Source organism: Solanum dulcamara, chromosome 12 (assembly GCF_947179165.1).
Source record: "Solanum dulcamara chromosome 12, daSolDulc1.2, whole genome shotgun sequence".
Classification (NCBI taxonomy): Eukaryota; Viridiplantae; Streptophyta; class Magnoliopsida; order Solanales; family Solanaceae; genus Solanum; species Solanum dulcamara.
The window spans coordinates 9,055,290-9,072,325 of NC_077248.1; the positions used below are offsets into that span (position 1 = coordinate 9,055,290).

The 17,036-nt window shown below is 33.2% G+C and overlaps 1 pseudogene; it reads right to left on the bottom strand.

Annotated features, from left to right (window-relative positions):
• Positions 1-17,036, bottom strand: part of LOC129875574 (transcription factor MYB1-like) — a 54,989-nt pseudogene that overhangs the window by 8,739 nt on the left and 29,214 nt on the right.

The window sequence follows — 17,036 nt, forward strand, 5'->3', positions numbered from 1 at the left end:
GTTCAAAATTCTGAAATTCCATCTTCAACAAAAGGTGTTTCTAATACATTTTCTGAGCCATCATCTATTCCAGTTCAACTTTTGGACACATCGACTTGGAGTCATTGAAAAAGTATCTAATTGATTATGTAAGGTCTACTAAATAATTTATTTTACAATATATCTTATTTTAGTTATATATTAATTAGGTGGATTTTTATTGCACTAAGGTTGACCATAAGTTTGGTGATATTGAGAGTTTAATCAATTCAAACAATCGCAAGATTGGTGATTTTGAGAGTTTAATCAAATCAAACCACTCTGCAATGTTGAAAGTCATTGGCAAAAAAGGTGACTCATTAATGAAGGTAGTTTGATATTCATTTTCTTACTATTCTATTTTTATATATTTTTATGAATTACTTTGATGGCTTATATATGTGTTCATGCAGGACATGCCTGGGACATCCAATCCAAATAGGGAAAATGATTTTGATGGTTCTGGTAGGACAGATACTTATTTCGAACAATATTTCCCAACAAGTGTAGGGGAAGTGCGCAACAAATCACAGTGTGCCATTTAGGTGTCATTGTTTAATAATTTTGTTTACGATACTCATAGATTGATGGATCAATAACAAATCAACAAGACCCGAAGGAGATAGTACATAATCCCATTTCTGCAGAAGCACCTGAAATATGAAAGGATGTGGAGGATTTATTTAGTACTGATAAGATAATGTTAAATTCATAATCAAATTATAGATCACTGATTGAGTTAATTCGTCAAACATATCTAATATCTTTTACGATGTTAAGGAAAATAATATGCCAAGCATTATTCAAAAAGTATCAGTACAAACACCAAAAATTGATACACTTTTAGATGATATTGGATTATCTGATACAATAGCTTCTGAATCTGAATTATTTCAAGATACAAGAGTTTTGATGACCAATAAAAAGGTAATGTGCCTTTTCATAAATTATGATACATAAGTATTCCAATATATCAGTTTAACATATCGCATATGTTGAAGGGTTCTTCGTCAAACATTCGGTCAAATATCAGACAGGATATATCAGTAGAAACTGAAATGGCTGCTATATTTGTACATGATATTGCACATAGCGATACAGATACAAATCAAGATAAGAATGTAAGTCTTACAAATTTTTAGAGTGATTAAAGAATGTATTAAGTATTATTAACTTCAACAATCTGTACAACATACATTATATTATAATACTTCTCTTTAACTTTCTTATTTCATACAGAAGTTCACTAAATCAAATTCAAGTTTACTCGGCTTTAGAGAGGATGTAGATGCCCTTAATTTAAAAATTTCTGTTCCTATGAATGTTCAACCGTTGAATACTATTACTCCTGATGATGATCAGCTTCTCCGCGATAGTCAGTTGCCAACTACTCTTCCATGCTTACAGATTATTGCTCATGACGATACAAAGACCCCAGCTCCACGTAGCAGAATGCCTTCAAAGATTTTTAAATCGTCGTATTAACATCATTTGGTTCAAATGATAAAGGTAAGGAGAAAATATCTTCTGATCTCCGTCCGAAATATCCATTTAAAGTCTTTACTATCTGTCATGAACCTCCAAGGGAAATACTCTCAGAATATTTTCAATGGATAGACAAAGGCCTCTTAAGAAATCATGCAAGGAAGTAAGTAATCGATGTATATGTTGTAACACATTTTACTTAGTTTATATTGTACAATAATCTGATTAGTTATATTATTATAAAAAGGCAAAAGAAGATCACTATTGAGCTAGATGTTTTTCTATTGGCTTTGGAAAAATTGACTATGTTGTTGCATATCCCAAAGACAAGAACTGATTTTATTTAATGTCTCAGCCAAAGAAATGTTGGAATGATGAGGTAAGGGATACTTTAGATACATGTTTTTATAATATATGTGCTATATTATATGTATCTTCTATATTTTATTAAAACTGAAATGTTCTGCAGCACATCGATGTCATATTTTACTACCTTCGCAAGAAATCAAAGTGTTATACCCCATACTTTTGTACCTCGGGACGTATTCTTAAGCTTCTTGAAAGTTGTCATGTGATCTCTACTGGCTACAATGTGACTAAAAAACCCTAAGAAAGGGAGGATGAGGCCGTCCTAAATGATTGGAAATAGGGTTATAGAGATTTGAAAGATGTTGGAGATCAAGTAATGAGTCGTAGGACTCTACTTACTTGAGTAAGCTACCGACTTGGACGTCTTACATAACTAAGCTACTTGAGTACACGTCGAGTTTAAGTAGCAAGGAATACATAGGCTCTTGAAGTGAGACGAGATTACGAACCCACGAAAGAGAAATAAGGAGACGACGCGTCTACTTGAAATAAGTAGGTGACTCACCTTCTTAGGATGGACCCCACACCTCCACATGGCAGCATGTGAGTGGCCGCATGAAATGAGGTGGCTGCCTAAGGGCTTGACATGTATCACCCTTAGGGGCTTCCACGTGTCACCCTCTTAAAAAGGGTATATATACATGTAAGTTGCTGAATACTTTCATTCTTCATCCTTTCTTTAAGAAAATTTGAGAGAAAGTGAGAAAGAAAAACATAGAGAGAGAAGAGAGAGCAGCCACGACTTTGGCTAAACAAGGTATGCTCTCGAGATTTCATTCCATCAATTAATTATCTAAGGTATTCCTCGGGTATATGAAGGTGTTTAATAGTGTAAATTAATTATTTGAGGCAGCAGGATAGCGCAACAAACAGCCCACTAATTTTTAGGATGTTAAGGAGCTTCCAAAGTTGAGTTTCAGCAAGGTAAGATCCCTTCTTTCAAAGTGGAGTTAATAATATTATTATGGAGTGTATTACATATATTAAACGAAGCTGGAAGTATGAAAATTGCATAAGTATGCTTGGCGTTAGAAATAAACTAAATTGAAGTCATTTTATTTAAATCGAAGTCGAGTAGTGTGTTGTGATTGTGGTGCTGTGGATTGGAGGTGTTTGGTTGTGTATTGCAGGGCTGGAAAGTGTTCTTAAAAGGGTGTAGGTGCTGCTGGTTGTAGCCACACGACTCTCCATTTCGTGTGATTAAAAGTTTTATGAAATAGAGATTAAAACCCTATTTTGGTATCGTAGTTTTAAGCGAGTTGTTTGGAGTATGTATTGTGTAATGTTGAAGTGGTTGACTTGTATATAAGCTGCTAATTATTGTTGTTTGTTGGCTGTAGTAATTGAGGATGTAATTGGAAGTTCGGATAGGGCAAGTTATAAGAGAAGTGCTGCCCAATTTCCGCTAACTCCTTAACTAATTAAACGGGCTAGTCGAAAAAGGCGAGTGTGGAAGTGATTCTATGCATGCTCGAATGCAACTTAAGACGCTGGAAAGTTGAGAGTTGTTGATATTCGTATTTACTTTTGTATTAAATAGGTTTAAAGGACGATGAGGCGAACGTGATTAAGAGCGATCCATAAGAGGTATGTAAAGCTTATCTCTTCTTTCTCTTGGCATGTCTTAGCCATAAGTAGTTGGTATCTGTACTATGGGGATAATTTCATTCATAGAACCCCGAGTATGGTTCTTAAATCTTATTCACTTCTTGATGTTAGAACTCCTGCGATAGTTGAGTTATTGTCTTATAAGCCTTTTACGTGATGAAAAGTAGTATACGTGAAGCCTATCCCTTTCTTCTCTTGAAATGGATTAATGTAAGTGGAACGATGTATGATATGAGTTAGAGGTGATTCCATTTATAGGTTCCGGGTATAATTCATGACTTGTACTCACTTTTGAATGGTAAGGGTCTTAAAGTAGTTGGACTACGACCCTCGAGCCTTCTATATATTGAATAGTGATTGAATATGTAAGCTCTTATACCTAGAGGCTCTTGAATATACTTTATTATGATATTTGAGAGATGTTTGATATGTTACTAAGTTTTACATGCACGTATATGCATTATTATATGATATACGGATCGGGTCGTCATACCTTGGCATTATTATATGAGCTACGGATCGGGCCGTCGTTCCTCAATATTATTATGTGATAAGTGGATTGAGCTGTCGTTCTTCGGTATTAATATATGATATGTATGTATACGGATCGGACCATCGTACCTCGATATTGTTATATGAGCTACGAATCGGGCCATCATTCCTCGGCATTATTATGTGATATATGGATCAGGCCATCGTTCCTCAGCATTAATATATGATATGTATGTATACGGATCAGGCCGTCATACCTCAACATTGTTATATGAGATACAGATCGGGCCATTATTCCTCGGCATTATTATATGATATATGGATCGGGTCGTTGTTCCTCAGCGTGTACTTGCTATATACATGGGTCGGGTTGTACGTTCCACATCACTAATGGTACATATATTCTTATGACGACAGAATGATGTAGTTGTTACACCGAGTCCCCAGACGGGCCGATTACAGTACGTGATGATAGTATGTATGACTTTACTTTATAAGATACAGGCACGGTAGATGGCTAAATGTTATACTTGTTTCATGTATCCCTAATTGTGATGTAATCTCACTTATGTGGTGTTATGCTTTATATACTCAGTACATGCATCGTACTGACTCCCTTTCTTTGGGGAGCTGCATTTTATGCCCGCAGATACATATGTTCATTTTGGAAATCCGCCAATTTAGGATTTCCTCTCAGCTATATTGGAAGTGCTCCACTGCTCTTGAGCCTAGCTTTTGATGCTAGTCATTTAATGTATATATTTGTTTATTCAGAAGTACGGCAGGCCCTGTCCCGCCATATGATACAATTAATACTCCTAGAGGTTTGTAGACATGTGTATGTGGGTTATTTGTAAGTTTGTTTCAATTGCTCCTATACGACGCGTTGTAAATGTTTTTATATTATGACAGCCTTTTCGGCTTGCGTGCCCTTTCATGATATGATATGAATGAAAGAGACTACATGTACATGAAAAAGCTTTGACTCATTGGGATTTTTGGTGTGTAGTATCACATTATACATAGTCCAACTTGGCTATAGCTAATAGATACGTATACGGGGGTCCAAGTCGGACTCCAATCGTGGCCTACGTGGTTGGGTCATGACACAAAGCTTCAAAATGGTAACCATTAAAGATACACTATAGCGAATTATGTCTTCAAGGATTACATCAATACGACACATGCAAGGTACAATTCAACTAATCAAAATTTTAGTACACAAGAAGACATGACATGTGGTGGTGATGTATCTAGGATTAAGAGGTCACTTACCAACATAATAAGAGGTTTGTCTATTCCTGCCGGTTTGCCATGGCATTTAGTCGACGATTTCTACATTTCTATGAATTGCGATGGTGATTATCATTGGAGTTTGGCTGTAGTTATGTTAAAATAGAGGCTTATTCGTGTGTACGATTCATCAATGGGTTTAAGAAAAAAGAACCATATGCTGAGATACAAAAGTTGGCTGAAATGTTGCCAACTTATATTGACGAAAGTGGGTAGCTTGAAAAATTAGATTGTACTGATTGATCTGTTCTTGATACTTACAAGCACAAGTCAATTGGCATGCTTTTGGGACTAGAAATCCCATTTAATGTTGAATATGTTCAAGGGGTCTCTCAACAAGGAAATGATAGCCTGTAAGTAATTTATCATTTTGTATTTTCACTATAAGTATCATTTGCGTAGAATATTTTTGTTACTTAGTGGTATTCAATGTATGTATCAACAGTGGGAGTCACTATATGTGCTAATGTGAACGTATATTTCAATTGTTATAGAAATTATGGTGTGTTTATAACTGCGTTTGCCGAGTTTTTTAGCAATGTAATTCTGATCCCATCAACTGAAATCCAAGCCAATTATCTTCATTCAAGATATGCAGCTATATTATGAAAATACGGTGTTCAAAAAGTTAAGGGTGGATATGTCAGTGAAAATGATGATCCACTTAACTCTAAGGGTTTTGTTTTTACCCCTAAAGAGGATAAATTAATAGCTGTAGAGTAGTTGTGTATCAACTACTCAAACTCATTTTTTGTGGCTGGATTTTATAATTTTGTTGATAATGTTTTTGACAAATACACTTTTTAATATGTATATATTTCTAATGTTTTATTTTGTTATGTAAATAATCGTGCGTTGTTTATCTTAGTAATTTCATCAATTTCAATTGCATGTGGATTAACTTGTATTAAGACGGATAAATTTGCTTAAGTTTGATATATTTGATTTATCCAGATACATATATATCTGAAAAATTCAAGATGAAATAATATTTATATATTGATACATTTATTTAGTATTATATAATACGATATTGTACATTAAATCATCAAAAAATAGTAAGTTTGTTTCCCTAATATTAAGTTTGATTCATGAGTTTAAATTTACATATTAGGTTATTTCTGAAATATTACACTTAGATGAAATACATCTGAATTAAAATAATAAATTTAGAGTAATGATGATACATTTGATTACAGATTTATACAGATTCAAACCATTATAGATTTCATATATTGATACATTTTTTTCTCAATGAGAAAAAAATATGATACATTTAAAATTATGCTTGATACATTATATTGTGACTGATAGATAGTATCAAATAATAATACATTATCAAAATCGGGATACATTTGATAAAATCTAAAAATTAAATTATGATACATTAGATCATTTATTCATGATACATTACAAATATACTTTAATAGAATAGATACAAAGATTTTTAGAGCATTTGATAGTTACACATCACGTTATGTTATATAATGAATGATACATTTAATAATGAATAAGGAATATAATCAATTAGATTAACTTTGATATATTTTTAAGATTATTCGCCCATTTGAATACTTTGAGATGTTAATTGAATAAGTATCAAATAAATAAAATCTTGTCATATAAATATTTAAATAATTGAAAACTGATACATTAGAATGGTCACTTTTTAATAAAACACACCTGCATTCAAGATGCAAAATAAATCGAGAGGCTGAATAGTAAAAAACACAAACTAATTTATCATAATTTGTTATTTAACAACTGAATCATTTATAAATAAACTTATTTGATGTTAACACGATCATATCCTAAGTTTATACATCTCACTTCTCATCTGGAAAGAAATTACAGGTACGTCGGTTGTGGCCGTCTTGTCCACAACGTCGGCAACTGTTTGTGTTTGATGTTAGCTTTTCATCTGGATTAATCTTTCTTCCTTTCCTTGGTCTTCCAGGCATCCTTTTGAATCTAGGCGGCAAGACAATTTCCTCTAACACATCATTTGAAACTGACCAATCTTCCTTATCCGGCATTGGTACCATTGGAACTTCATAGGTACTTGCTAATGCAGCTGATTTGTAATATTCAAAGAAGTAGGGATGTATATTTGTAACATTCTTACTCTTTAAAACGGCAATTGCGTGTGCACATGGTATCTCGTCATATTGAAATTCTCCCGCAATTGCATATTTTAGGCTCAAGACACACAATATATCTTCGTCTAGATTCATAAATCAAAAAAATAAATTCAGATGATGGCACAACCTGCAAATATACAAAAGTAAATAATATATTTTAGAAAATATATTCAAACGACGGAACAACCTACATTTGATTCATCTTATCAGATACATAAGATATATAAAATTACTATACATACCTTCATTCTCAAAGATTTAGATGCGTTTATAATCAAAATCTCTTCAAATATTCTTCCTAATGCTTCCTTTGTATATCCGGCTATTTCTCTATTTTTGTAGTTCCATGAACTAAAAAGAATTCTAGTCTCTTCCAAAAAGTCTAATATAGGAAGCTTTTGCGTCTCAACAAGGAAATCATTGATACATTCCGGTATATTAGAAGTCATCATTCTTCCTCTGTTGATCGGCTTGACCACTTTTCATACCCAATATTCTCAAGATATTCTTTAACCCTGCGATCAACTTTATCCAATTTGATCATCAATTTTTCAAATCTTCTTTTCAATAAGCCTTTTCCATTGAATAAAATAAATCACTTAGTGTGGTTTTGCTCCTCTTAAAGTTTGTACAAACATTTTTCCAAAGATGCCTTATACATGCATAATGTTGAATATTTGGATACATAGTGCTTACGCTCTTCATTATACTTTTATTTTTATTCGATACAACACACATTTTATCACGCTCCTCAAATGCACTTTTTAATTGTTGGAAGAACCATGTTCATGAACAGTCATTTTTCATGTCCACGACACTATAAGCTAATGGCAAATGTACATCCTAATAAGAAAAGTAATCAATATTAATGTATCACATTCTTAATGTTACGGGTATTAATTTAAAATCTATTCATAATAATTTAAAAAACGCATACCTGCCCTATCGAGTGTGCTTGTCGATACAAAGGTACCTTTGTAAGCCCCATCAAGATGTGCTCTGTCAACAACAACTACTAGTCTGCAGAACTCAAATCCTCTCATCAATGGTCTTAACGCTATGAGCAGATACATAAATTGATTATATCCTGACGTGTGCATTCTTATATATGAATTTGGATACACACTGTTTAGCATATATATGTATCTGGGTAGATTCTTATATCCATCGGCAGGTTTACCCCTTATCATCTGAAATGCACGTTCCTTAGCACGCCAAGCTTGATAGTAAGAAATATCAATCCCGTAGACTTCTCTAACATAATCTATTATATCATTTGGGTGTTAATTTTTTTATGATTGACCAATTTAGGAACTGTCACCCCACTAACAAATCCAACAGTTGTCTGGACCTTGGTTAATTTCCTATCTCGACATGTATGTTCACCATTGAAGTACCTCACTTTGAATACATCCAAATTTTTCTGACAAGATGCTTTCATACACCAACTGCAGTCTTCTGAAAAATATACTAATACATAGTTGCATTGTATGTATCAGATATATTACATATCAACAACGTCACACGTAAAAAAAATCAACAAACTACTGAAAATAAGGAAAATACAATATTAATAAACAATAATTTAATAATCAGAATTGTTAATTTTAAATTAATATAGTTTGTACTAGATAACAAATTATCCATACTGATTGATATATGTTACAGTTATTGATACATTATATATGCCATAACAATTTGAGCATAAAAGAATAGAAACACATTATCATCATCATTTAAAATTAATGTATCAAAATATCTATTTATCATATTAAAAAGGTCTTAACAGCACATACAATATCAACATTTATTAATTTATAAACAAAAAATTAAATTACAATGTATCATTACTTATCTATATCAAAAAAAATATGAATATCTTAATTGCCGGTGCACTACTAATACTTACATACCTCTTTTTATCAGATCTTTTAACCTTGAAATTGAAATTATGCTCAACCTTTTATCTCGCCATCACAGATACGAGTGTTGTTTTATCCTTATACAATTGTTTCTCCTTCACATTAGTATTGTTTGTATCTGTAATGTAATTTGTTACTTCTAATTCCGGTATATAATACGAATCACCAACTTTGCTTCAACCACAGTAAGAGCTTGAGTATCATTAATTGAACCTTCAACACAAACGATTTCACCGAAAGTGCCATCAAACAAGCATATCTCTCTAGCCATTTTATCCGATGTATCAACACAAAGTATGTACATTGAGAGATAAGGCACATTTTTATTCAACTCAACGTACAACTTTACTCCCATATCATTCCTAATAGTCAATGGAGACGAATTACCTTCTACTATGTATCGAATTTTCATATTTTTCCTCGACACATCGATAGCCAATTCAGCAGCAATGACAGTTTTGAGATTCATAAAAGAGATATTTTGCCCAACAACTATTTCATCACTCTTGTAACGTTCATACTTCACATCGTTTTTCCAAAAATTTGAATGTCTCGACAATATTGATATATTCATCATATACATTTAAATCGACTTTTGATTTCTTCTATTTTGATGTGTTTTGGAGAGGACTAAGATGAAAATAATTTGAATTTTAAAATGATATTAGAGTTCATATGGATTGCAGCTTCATATGAAACTGACTGACGTGAATAGTGAAAATTAAATTATAATTAAAGTTTATTTTCTTATAAATCGTAAAAGAAAACATTAAGTAATGTATCAAAACTATGTATCCGGCAGTATACTATGTATCCGAATCTTTAAAAAATGAAGGAATTTTTATAAATATTGAAAGAGTAGGAATAAGATGCAATTTATAGCTTACAAAATTCCTTAAATGTTTACTATATTTTACCACCTTTTTTTGTCTCTCTATATACTTATACACATGTCTAAAAGGTGCATTAAAACCCTTTGACGTATATGGAAGAAATTAAATCAAGTTGTGGAGCCTTCCACTTTATTACGTGACAACTGTTATAAAAGCCTAATTGAACGCTCTTTTTCAACACAAAAATCGAAATATTGCCAATGTAGCTATCCTGCCAGCCTCGATGGGGAAACTCCTCTTTCATTTCCATCACTTCTTTCAATTTTATGGAGTAAATTTTTTTTTTCTTACTTATTTCTGTATAATGTGACAAAATTTAACTGAGCACAAAACTCAGAAAGTTAAAACAAGACTGACCAAGTATTTTCAAAGAACCAAAAACATCATTTAAAGATAAACAACAAAAATTAAAAAGATTACACTAATTATATCAAGTGTATTTGTTCCTTGTGTATTCACTCTATATCAACTAGCTATAGATTTGTATCAATCAATGCATTCAACTGTATTTTGTCCTTGTTATACATTTGTATCATTTGTAGTATACTCTTTTAGAATGCATTGATATAATACTATATCTCTTCCTCGTTCAGGCATATTGAGAGTTTGACTATGAAATTGAAGAGAAAGAAGAGAGGTCTCTAATCTCTTGCTTGATACATATCTCTGCCCTGATTTGTATTAGTAATATCTGTAATTTGGATCAGAAGATAGATAGAGAGAGAGGGGAGCGAGAAAGGAAGAGAGGTAAGTGCAAGAGAGAGATTAGAGAAAGAGGAGGGGGGGTGAGCAAGCGAGAGTTTGAGAAGGGGGTAGATTTGATATAAAACCCTAAGTATAACTATGTAATGTAATTCTTGTAAACTATAGTTGTATATAGTACATATATAACACATAGTTATCTTACTTCTTTAACCCTAAAAAGGTATATATGTGTCATTTGTGTAACAATAGGAATATGTATGAACTACTTTTATAACGAAAACTATATCAGCTCTAAATCACAACGTTAAGAAATATATCAAGCCCTTTTCCCAACTAACTAACAACAAAACTAATCATTTACAATTATGCCACTACTCAACCCTAAATCAACTAACTAACTTGTCTAATCTAATCAATATTAACTTTATAATATCAACAAGGACACTTTACTGCAACGGAGAATTACAGTCGATCATGGCAATACAGTGTAATCTATCTTCCCTTTTTGGTGTGTGTGGTTGAAAGATACTAGTACTCAAACAACACATGGCTATTATGAATCATGCTTGATATATAGTTATCAACGAAGGAAACATTTATTTTGAATCATCCTTGATATATAGTTGTCAACGATGGAAACATTTATTCTAGAGAAGATACCATTAGATTGTGGGACAATTACTGTTGAGATCCCTATTTTTGCAAATAAGGAGCAATGTCGTGGTGACTTATAAAAAAAATTAATTGTTTTATACGAATTTAAAGAAAAAATTAATTTTAAGGAGTCGCCACCTAATTTTAGGATAATTAGGAAATCAATTAATTATTTTTTAAAAAATATCTGCAAAACCAATAGATTCTAGGTAAGGGTTCTGTCACGATCCCAACACGCCGCGACTGACACACACACTAATCATCTGGTGGGAGAACCATTTTCAATAGCCCAACAACAATAATCACGATATATACTAAAAGTTAAAGTCTTCGAAAGAAGGTTTAAATCAATAAATAAATAATGGTTCCCATAAACTCAGAATCAACTAGTCATTAACCAAAATATGCGAAAGTAATCACATCCTAGGAACTGAAAGTCATCTGTACCAAAACTCTAACTATATATCAGCATGAGAGAGGGGAACACCCCCAAAATGAAGTCATAATACTAAAACAATGTTTGAAGTCTTAGTCCTGAAAAAAAGACTAGAACAAAGAAGAGTCTACCGCAGCTTGAAATAAACAGCTCAACCTTGAACTCGAACAAGTCTCGCTCTTCTAAATGAGGTCTCTCCGCAGCCAACTGAATATGCCATGTACTCAACAAAGGCAGAGCAAGTTTAGTATCAGTACACAAAAACAACAGTGTACTAGTAGGATCACGCTGTTAGCCAGTAAGCGGATCATAGACAAGTAAATTCAATATAACAAGCATACACATATGCATAATAAGTCAACCAAACTCATCTTCAACCATATTCAGCAAGATCACAATTCAATATCTTCAATGGGCTATAACTTCACATAAAGGTCCTCTCACGGGACCTACAAACAATCAACTTTGTGTCGAAATGTGACACCCGATCCAAATATGTATCGAAAGGTGACACCCAATCCAAATATGTGTCGAAACGTGACACCCGATCCAATTTATGTGTTGAATGTGATATCCGATCCAAACATACCACAATCACAAATACATTCAATATTTATAAAATTACGTTTACCAAGAACACGTTCATCACAAAAACATGTCACCAAGTGATCATTTCACAAATAATCTAACATGTTTTCCTATTCATATACACATAGGCATTTCATGAAGCAATTTAACGAGTATATGAAATACATATGGAAAACAAGACCATCACCTGCCTCAAATTCAAGCTTCAACAACCTTACAGTGCAAGAGCTTTCCCTTTACAGATTCTATCCTCTTGTTCTTGGTCTAGAAACAGTAAATACATATAAAGGATCAATACAATGGCCTAACTATCATAAAAAATAACACAATTCTCATTCTAGGACAAACCCATGATCCTAACCCCATAGTAGGGCTATTTCTCACCATTAGTTTTCAATTGAAACCCTCCTCCAATGATTACCAACCATAGTTTCTAGGTTCTAGGAATCAAAGGATTAATTTAGGGAGTCAAATCCTTACCTTAAGCGTGGAAATTCATGGAAAATTGATGAAATTCTCCCTAGGTCGCCTCTTGAAGTCGTAGGAATTATTTTTGCAGAAATAGACCATTCTGAGGTTTTTTCCCGACTTAAGTCTCACAACTGTCCCGCTCTGGCAGGACCATCCCACTCTAGTAGGACCATCCCACTCTGGTGGGTTTCATGGAAATAGAGAACTCGGAGTTTGAGCTCTAAATCTCCATTTCATAACACCCCCTTCTCAAGACGTATTAAAATATGCTCTTCACGCCAAATTCAATTTTTAAAGTTTTACTCGCTCGAATGCGATTTCGCGAAGCCGTAAATGCTCTATATCACCTTAGATATCATCTTATCTAAATAAATTAGAGATTGGATCTTCCACAATTCACATTATCACTCTAGACCTCACCTGACTCAAAATTCATTCAAGTCTGACTTAGGCTAAATTTTTTTGAAGTTACTATCCATAATTTTTTGGCCCGAAATCATTCTCATTGGCCTATTCCTAACTACGGGGATAGGTCGTTACAGATTCAAGTTATTCCGAAGGAAAGGTATTAGAACACTTTAAAATCCATAATTGTGGATCCCGACTGAACTATTTTTTTCAAATTGAGGAGGAGATAAAATAATGTATAAGTATAATAAATATGAAATATACACAACTAATAAAATAAAACAATAATATAAGGAACAACAACAACAACAATGCCGTAAATGCTCCTATCACCTTGCCTATCATCTTATTTAAATAAATTAGAGATTTGATCTCCCACCATTCACATGATCACCCTAGACCTCACCTGACTCAAAATTCATTCAAGTCTGGCCTAGGCTAAATTTTTCCGAAGTTACTACCCAAAGTTTTCTGGCCCAAAATTATTCTCCATTGGCCTTTTCCTAACTATGGGGATAGGTCGTTACAGATTCAAGTTATTCCGAAGGAAAGGTATTAGCATGCTTCAAAATCCACAATTGTGGGTCCCGACTGAACTATTTTTTTTCAAATTGAGGAGGAGATAAAATAATGTATAAGTATGATAAATATGAAATATACACAAATAATAAAATAAAACAATAATATAAAGAACAACAACAACGCCGTAAATGCTCCGTATCACCTTGCCTATCATCTTATCTAAATAAATTAGAGATTTGATCTCCCACCATTCACATGATCACCCACCATTCACATGATCACCCTAGACCTCAATTGACTCAAAATTCATTCAAGTTTAGCCAAGGCTAAATTTTTCCGAAGTTACTACCCAAAGATTTTTGGCCCGAAATCATTCTCCATTGGCATATTCCTAACTACGGGGACAGGTCGTTACAGATTCAAGTTATTCTGAAGGAAAGGTATTAACATGCTTCAAAATTCACAATTGTGGGTCCCGACTGAACTAATTTTTTTTTAAATTGAGGAGAAGATAAAATAATGTATAAGTATAATAAATATGAAATATACTTATACTTATACAGCAGCAACAGCAGCAACAACAACAACAATTCAAAAATAAAATTCGTCTTAAAAACATGGGAGGCCTTGGAAATTGACGATAATTTCTTCATCGGCCAATTTAAAGAAATAATATTTATGAACTTAAACTAAAAATTTTATATTTTAAAATGGGAACGCCTCGAAAACCCAACGGAGAAAATTTTTTCATTAGACAATTTAACTTGTAATATATAACATAAACTCATATCAAACCAACAAGAAATAATATGACCCTTTTTCATTGGTCAATTTTAACTTGTAATATATCACATTATAATTTATCACTAGACCATTGCACATAACCAAATTATGACCCTTTTTCTGACAACAAGTCCACAGAAATCCAAGCAATTATATCTCACATAATTTCAACCATTCAGGCAAGTACCTTTCACACATATGCATTTATCTCAGGCAACATAAAATTCACAAAACATTGAATTATCCGTGCAAGCACAATTCACACATCATATTATTCATGTAAGCATAATTCACACATAGTCCATCAGGAAGACATCACTAGGCACAAAATCACAAAATCACAAAATCTGAAACCACATCACACAAGAAAGTCAAGCTCATTAACTTAATTCGCTTCATGGATGACCATTCATTAATCATCCATGCACTTACACAGCTTTTATGGCCAGATACCAATTAAAACCTTCTTGGTTCATATTTTTTTTACTTTGTCCCTTCAGCCGTGACAACTACATCAAGTTAACTTCATTGAGATACCAATTGAAATTCAAAGATACCAATTAGACTCAACTCATACAACAAACGACAGACAACACAAAAGAAGTGAAAAAATAGAATGACTTCCTAGAATACTTCATAGCTTCTTGATGATAGCCTGTGCTTTGATACCAACTTATCAGAATCAACCCACCGGGCCGTGTGGACACCTATTCTAACACCTAGGAGAATCCTTACAAAATATCATGCAGAAGTTTAATAAAATATCATTAATAGTCCTAAAACAGTAATGCAGACACCATAAATTAATTTAAAACTCCAAGTTTGATTATAAGAAACACTTTAACACCCCCAATGATACGTCTAAACAAGTACAAGAGCTTCTAAAGATACAGAGTATACATAGATTAATGACAGCTCCCATCATAAGAAAGGAAAAGTAGAAGCTGTTGGAGAATCATCTTCGTCTTCACCTAAAAGACATCACTGACCCTACAACCAGACTATGTCATGTGGCATAGCAAGAATAGTATCACTATAAACAACATGTACTGGTAGGCATCATCATTCAACCCAATACCTACCGCATAATATAAAGAAATCAACAAGAAGAAAATACGCTCTTAAGGAAATACACTCGCCAAACCTTTATGCACAAACTCTTATCATTCCTATTAATCTCATTAAAGTCGTTCAAGCCTAACTTGCATCCCTTCTAGTTGGTATGCTGCCAACTCTAATAGAGATTAAGGCATAGCCCTTCTATCACATAGAGGAGTTTCCAAACTACGGCCACTACTAACTCTGTCTAACCCGTCTACTATCTTTAGCTTTCACACCAACATATGGCCCTAAGATAATTAACATTTACTTGAAAAAGGAAAATAATTAGGTGGACTAAGGCTCTTCTCATAACCATACTGGTTCGCTATGGTGGGACTAATCCAGCTCTGGCGGCCTCACCATAGAGAGATTCTTCCCGCCAGGGCGGCCTGCACAGAGACAAAATCTCTGAAATCTCTCCAACTCCCTCCTTTAACACATGTGCTCACAGGACATCAGTAATACCTAATTTTAACTCACTAATCTCACTTAACAATGCATTGACTACTTTCTAATTGTTTACCCATGATCTCATACCTATGATGCGGATGTATCTAACACCCATAACATAATTCGAATATGCATATATAGGAACACATTATCAATTTACTATTTTAGGAGTAATATATAGTTTCATAAGTTAAGTCTCAAATACAACAGCCAATATGGTAATACTTGGACCTTTTGTCCTTTTATATCAATTATTATACATGATGGACATGCTCAATTATATTCGAGTCAGTTTCTCTATCATCACCCTTATAGTCAAAATCAATTCACATGTGATAGCCACACAATGGTTCTCTCATGGAACCCATGTCCAAACTATATATGTGTCGTAACGTGACATTCGATCTAATATATATGTCAGAACATGACACCAGCTCCTATATATATGTCAGAACGTAACACCCGATCTAATATCACAATCAAAACCACAATCACAGTCCACAATGAATAGTTTACATACTTGCACAATCAAATAATAGGTTCATTACATGAAATTGTTCACAAATAAACTCTTTATTGTTTTCATTCTATCTTCTCATTCATTAATAATATTTCATCTAGCCTTCTCTATTCACGACATCACTTTTAGTTAAGAAAGTTCAAAATTATAGATTTTATGGTCTTAGGATTGTAGACC